We start from the raw sequence: 6,844 nt of genomic DNA, 5'->3' as shown, positions 1-6,844 counted from the left end.
AACAATCTTTTGGTGAAAAATATTGCAAATTACAAAAAACAGATAGGAAAACAATTCATTACTACCATTTATAATTTTAGGATTAAAGAGATTCTTTCAGATGCTTTAGGCCCCAAAATTATTTAAAATGTTTCTTTTCTTAATTTCAGTGTAAACAGTTTGTTTGAATTTAAATATTCACATTTGCAACCCCAAATACCCTAGCAGTGTGCTAGTGCATGACAATCAGAAAGTGAAACTGAATATTAAAAGAAAGTGAAACTTATTAATCAACTGTATTAAGCCAAAGTGCAATGTATTGTGCAAAGTTAGCTAATAGAATTAAGAGTGCAAAGCACATTAAATCTTTCAGTTTAATAAATAACACCTTAAATTACAAGACAGGTAAGGATATTTGGTTTTTATATCCATTTTACATATATTATTTTAAATTTGATCATACTTAAAACAATTAAAAACCTTTGTGTTCTAATAAAGGCAATTAAACTTTTAGACAACAAAACATTCACTGAAAACAATAGGGATAGTTTGATTTTGAAAAGAGTAGTATTTATTTATTCACTACTCTTCCATCACTATATTAACTACAGACATTTCAGAATTTTAGCAGTACAAACCCTTTCAGTACAAGGCCCTTTTGTTATGCTTATACAAAGCACACGGGATCTTTATAGAGGTAGGTAAATATGCAGCATTTATTGAAAATACAACAGTTAGCATATGCTTTTCAGTCACACACACACAATTATATATATATAGTCCTGCAGTTATGTTTATAGTTACCAGTCAGTTGTAGCTCGAGTCAATCTAATGGCCAGTTAGATTGAGCACGAGTGTTGAGCTGCGTTCTGTCGGTCGCGATCCGATGCTCCAAGGCCTTGCAAGACTGAACCCAGAGTTCCATGGCAAAAACATCCCAGCTTTATAGTTGTAAATTCCCATTTGAGCCCATGCATTTTGCAATGTCATCCTGTAATCATTAGTCTTTAAGTGGTGTTATCATTTGATGGTTATTGTCCGACTTCCCACCGTTATCTCCTTTTTGTTGTCTCGCCTTCGGGGGTGCCTGCCTCACCTCTGAGGTCGTCAATGCTGCTAACATGTTTAACATGGGATACAATGGATGTTTTCTGATTGTCTCCTGGTCTTTCCAAGTCTCTCACTTCTTCTTGTCCATCTGGACATTTGTGATGGCTTTCACACCTTATCTTTTCCTGATGCATGCATTCCTCATTCACACAAACAACCTCTTACAGAAACCTTCAACGGTATACAGACAGCAGTATTGTATATTCAGCATAATACATCGTAAATCAAGCCTTGCTAAATCTTATAACTAAAACAATTCACACTGAGGCTTCCGGCCCTCAACATTCCTCTAATCTCCTTAACATAGATACAATACAAGATCCTGTTTTTTACTTTCTAAACCTTAAAACAAAGAAATGTATATTTAACTAGAGTGCCTAATTTGTAATACATACGGGAAAACAGAATCTCATAGTCCCAGAGGGTCATTTCTTTCTGCTATTCAAAAAGGGTGGCTAGCAGGATGAAATCAAATCATACATTAATTCTTATAGTGCTATATAAAATCCTGCTCCTACACTTTCCTGCAAACACTTATGCATGTGCAAAGTAGGATTTGCAGGAAAAGGCCCTACAGGTCTCCCCATGAAAAGAAATGGATGGCTTTTGTAGAGACAGAGGCTGTGCCATGTGATCCACAAATGTATAAGAAACCTCTGGTGAGGTCTCCATTTACAGAGGCATGTGAAAATTTAGAACAACTTCCTTTGTTCTTTATGAAATTCACTAAGCTGCTGGAGTACAAAGTAAGCATTTATATTGGACATGATGTGATTCCATTTAAATCAATGTAGTTACACAAATTTACACCAACAGAGAATCTGACTCCTAATAAGAAATCTAAATTTTTTTCTCTAGTACCAGCCCAATCTGAGCCCTGTTGAATAAGAACATCAATGCAGATTTAAAAGAGAGAGTAAAACTACAGTTAGCACTAAATTCTGGCTTCCCTTGTCCATTTAATGCTAAGGGGGAAGATGACCTTTCCCACCCATCACAAGTGGGCAAAAAACAGATTTTAGCCCTTTATTTTATAGAAATTAAATGAACCTAGAAGAGTCAAATGGCTCCTAGAATGAAGCTTGCTGCTAAAAACTCTCCCATCTTTATATATGGCAACCGATCTATAGCACTGAGATATAGTCTCACCAGAAATTTCCAAGGCTAGTCGTACTCATGACATATATTATTGCAACTATACAATTATTTTATGCTGAATCTCATTCTATTTAGTAACAACCTTCACTAAGAGCAGATGTCTGAGGGATTATTATATTGTAAATAGATAATTTGTAGTAATAGCTCATCTAAAGGAATATAGCACTTGCCACACCAGATAAAATGAATGGTCCTTTTAGGCACATCACTTGCCTCTGGCAGTGGAATTCCAGATGCTTCAAAGAGAACTGAAAAAACCCAACAAACCTATCTAGTACTACATTAGGTAATGTACTGTGTATGTAGGCCAGGCTGTCAGCCGCACCTATTGTAGGATTGCCTGTCATTTCCCCATTATAAGACCCTATTTTCAGTTGCTTATCACTGTGCCAAACTTTAACATTTGTGTTAATTTTTTCCATGTCAGATGGCTGCCTCAGGCTGAATGTTTTTGGAAAATTTCAGTCAAAACTGTTCTGTTATTTACGAGAACAAGACAAGAGAAAAATATCTTGAAAAATATCACGACTTATGAGGAGAGGCTGAGGGAACTGGGATTGTTTAGTCTGCAGAAGAGAAGAATGAGGGGGGATTTGATAGCTGCTTTCAACCACCTGAAAGGAGGTTCCAAAGAGGATGGATCTAGACTGTTCTCAGTGGTACCTGATGACAGAACAAGGAGTAATGGTCTCAAGTTGCAGTGGGGGCGGTTTAGGTTGGATATTAGGAAAAACTTTTTCACTCAGAGAGTGGTGAAGCACTGGAATGGGTTACCTAGGGAGGTGGTGGAATCTCCTGAATTTTGTCATAGTCAGTTTATATCCATTTGTTCTTGGGGCAGCATTGTCCTGTATCTTAAATAACTCTTCAGCCTCCCTGGTGTTTATTGACATCCCCCCCACCCAAATGTATTAAGAGAAAACAATCATATCCCCTCTCAGCCTTCTTTTTGCTAGGCTAAACAAGCCAAGCTCTTCCAGTCTCCCCTCAGAAGACAGATCTCTGTTCTTCTGATCATCCTAGTAGCTCTTCTCTGCACCTGTTCCAGTTTGAATTTCAATTCATCTGTCTGGGACACAGGTGACCAGAATTGTACACAGGAGTCCAAACGAGGTCTTCCCAGTGCCTTGTACATTTGCATTAATACTTTTCCATCTATACTGGAAATGCCTCACCAGATACATCCTAAGATCGCACTTGCATTTTTCACAGCTGAATCACACTGGTGGATCACAGTCATCCTGTAATTGACCCAACCAGGTCTCACCTCTGTCACTTCCAACTGATGAGCCCCCAGCTTATTATTAGATTCTCAGTGCATGATCTTGCACTTTGTACTATTGGATTTCATCGCACTTCTGTCACCAGGGCTGTCTGCCTGGTGTGGGATTTCACTATTAATACACTTGAAAGCCTTTGTTCATTATAAAATATCCTTCTTTCCCTTAATGCATCTTGTCCTCACAAATTTGTTTTCCCCTCTCCATCCCCTAATGCATTTGGTTTGCCGTTGCCAAGGCCATAATAAAGAAAAGACCCTGATGTCAAATTTTACATAAAGTGCAAACACGTGACCACATCTTGGTGGCTGGCTAACTCAACAGTTTTCTCATTTACAGATCCTAGCCGCAAATTCTTCCAAAACTTAATAATTTAGTGTATTGCTACCATTCCACATAACTTCTGACCTGCCATGTTTTACAGAAGGGAGAATGTTTGTTGCCAGTTATTTCCAGGTCACTTCTCACTGTGTATTAGATATGCCCATGAGTTACTGCTGCACTGTTTTCCTGGCATGTATGTTAGTTACTCAGAATATTTAACACTAGCTGCTGTTCTTCATCTTTCTTGGTTTCATGGCTTTGTAACATCATGAGCTTGTTCTGAATTTAAATTTAACCTCCACTTACTGCTGGGATTTTTTGTTTGTTTGTTTGTTTTTGGGGGGGGGGGGGCTTTTATTGGTAGCAGGTACCTTTTTTCTGATGCGGCATAATTTTTTTAAAAAGTCAGCTCAAGTGTGTGATCCATCTACCCACAGCCTGAGGGCTTATGGGAATAGCATGCACCATGAACAAGGTAATGCCCTGCTCTCCTAAATGGATAGGAGTGGGATCACTTGCAGGAGGACATAGTTTTGCACAAGCCTGGGCAAGATGATGGCATGGCTGGTCCATTACTGGGGGCAGGACCAACCAAAGAACCCCCTGAACTGAAAATACAAACTGCCTGAGAGCCAGGGGAGGAATCAGAGCACAGGGATGATGTGCTCACCATGACTCATCCCACTGAGAAGGCAAATGAACTATAATTCCACACAAACGGATGCCTCTGCATGGCATTCACCTTCAGGCTACAACAAAGAAAGTTACAATAAATCCGCTCTGGAGGCAACACCCAGGTGGATCACTGTGGTCAGATCCTCATCCAGGAGAAAGAGGCAACTGCAGCTGGAAGGAAGTTTTTTGTTGGTTTGTTTGTTTGTTTTTTAAACCACTGATGGTGCCTGATCATCTTCTATGCCAGTTCTTTCATGAACCACCATCCTTCTTAACAACTATAGACACTGGTTACATGAAATAAGGAATATTACAACAATATCAAGCAGAGAAAATCAAAATAAAGTGCTTTAATAAGATAGATACAGCTGGTTGGTTACATCCTCTATTTGGTCCACTTGCTATTTATTTCCTCTCCGCAGCTGTAGACCAAATCTTTATTCATTGTCAACAATCCTCACTGCACTAATTTCCACAACTCATCTTGCAATTCTATGCTTTTCCTCTCCACAAGAAAGACACGCTCTAAATAAATAAAGCTGCAGCAAACTAAGTCTTAACTAGCAGGAAGAGCCATTATTTAAGACTGACAGATTCTTCTCCATTATGAAAGAGTGTGAAAGGACTGTGGTTTGAAAACTACAGTACAAAGTGGATGAGGCAACAAGATGTTACCTGGCAGGGGGGCCACCAGGGCATTTCATCAGGTTATTGGTTTAGACCGGCAGAGACTCTGTGCCTTCTACTGTGAGATCTGAGTTTTATGAAGTCACCGTCTTTGTTCACCTTAAAATTTTTGCCCCTTACTGTATCTTTGCCCTCAGCAACAGGTAGTATGAAACTAACTTTAAAGATAGAAGCCTCTTTTCCATTGCAAGGCAGTGCATACCACCAAGCTATTGTTCTACACAACAGTAAATGGGAAACGTTCAATTTTAAGATCTGTGATATCAATTGCTGGAGCCCAGATTTTCAGACATGACTAGTAATTCCAGGGGTTTCACTTTTTGGGTATGCAACTTGAGATACTTAAAACGTTGCTCAGCCCCCCTGAAAAATCAGTACCCTTAAAACGTATCTCAGGTTGGGCACCCAAAATATCACTGGCCACTTTTGAAAAATCTGGATTTACTGTGCGCATCTGTCTTTGACTGCTAGAAACTGGGTCAGATCACTTGATAATTGCCTTGTTCCGATCATTCTCTCTGAAGCATCGGGCACTGGCCACTGCTGGAAGACAGGATAATGGGCTACATCAGAGGTGGGCAAACTATGGCCCGTGGGCCACATCCAGCCCGCAGGACCCTCCTGCCTGGCCCCTGAGCTCCTGGCCTGGGAGGCTAACCCCCAGCCCCTCCCCCACAGCCTCAGCTCACTGTGCCACCAGCGCAATGCTCTGGGTGGCGGGGCTGCGAGATCCTGGGGCAGTGCAGCTGCAGAGCCTGGCCTGACCCAGTGCTCTGTGCTGCACGATGGAGTGGCTGGCTCCCGCCAGGCAGCGCAGCTGCCTACCCTGCTGCTCTGAGCAGCACGGCTATAGCGCCGCCAGCCACCAGTGCTCCAGGCAGCGCGGTAAGGGGACAGGAGAGTTCGGGGGGGGGAGGTTGTGGCTAGGAGGCAGGGCAGCCAGAGGGCAGGGAAGAGGGGGATAGAAGTCTGAGGGGGGCAGTCAGGAAGGAGGGGTGGGTTGGATGGGGTGGCAGGGGGCAGTCAAGGGCAAGGGTTCCAGGGGTGCTCAGGGGACAGGGAGAAGGGGTGGTTGGATGGGGCAGGTGTCCGGGGGGGGGGGGGGAAATCAGGAATATGAGGAGAGATTGGATGGGGCGGTGGGAGGGCAGTCAGGGGCTGGGGTTCTGGAGGCAGTCAGAGGACAGGGCTTCCAGGGGGGCTGTCAGTGAACAGGGGGTGTTGGATGGGGCAGGAGTCCCTGAGGGGGCTGTCAGGGGGCGAGAAGCAGGGGGAGTCACATAGGGGGCCAGGCCATGCCTGGCTGTTTGGGGAGGCACAGCCTCCCCTACCCGGCCCTCCATACAATTTTGGAAACCCAATGTGGCCCTCAGGCCAAAAAGTTTGCCCGCCCCTGGTCTAGATGGACCAGTAGTCTGACTCAGCATGGCCGTTCTTATGTCCGTCCTTGACTGTACATATTTTATACTTTCTACTTACTTTATTGATATGTGCTACTTTCCATTATAATAAAAGAAAAGTTAGAAAGGGGAAAGAAATCCCATTAAATGAAATGACAGAGGAAAAACTTGCTCATCCCAAGGCCACGGGTTTTACGTATTGTATATAAAGAAAAAAAAACTTTTGAAAGT

This window comes from Mauremys mutica, chromosome 8, assembly GCF_020497125.1.
Source record: "Mauremys mutica isolate MM-2020 ecotype Southern chromosome 8, ASM2049712v1, whole genome shotgun sequence".
In the NCBI taxonomy this organism is placed as follows: Eukaryota; Metazoa; Chordata; order Testudines; family Geoemydidae; genus Mauremys; species Mauremys mutica.
Note: the sequence above shows the minus strand (reverse complement) of the source record.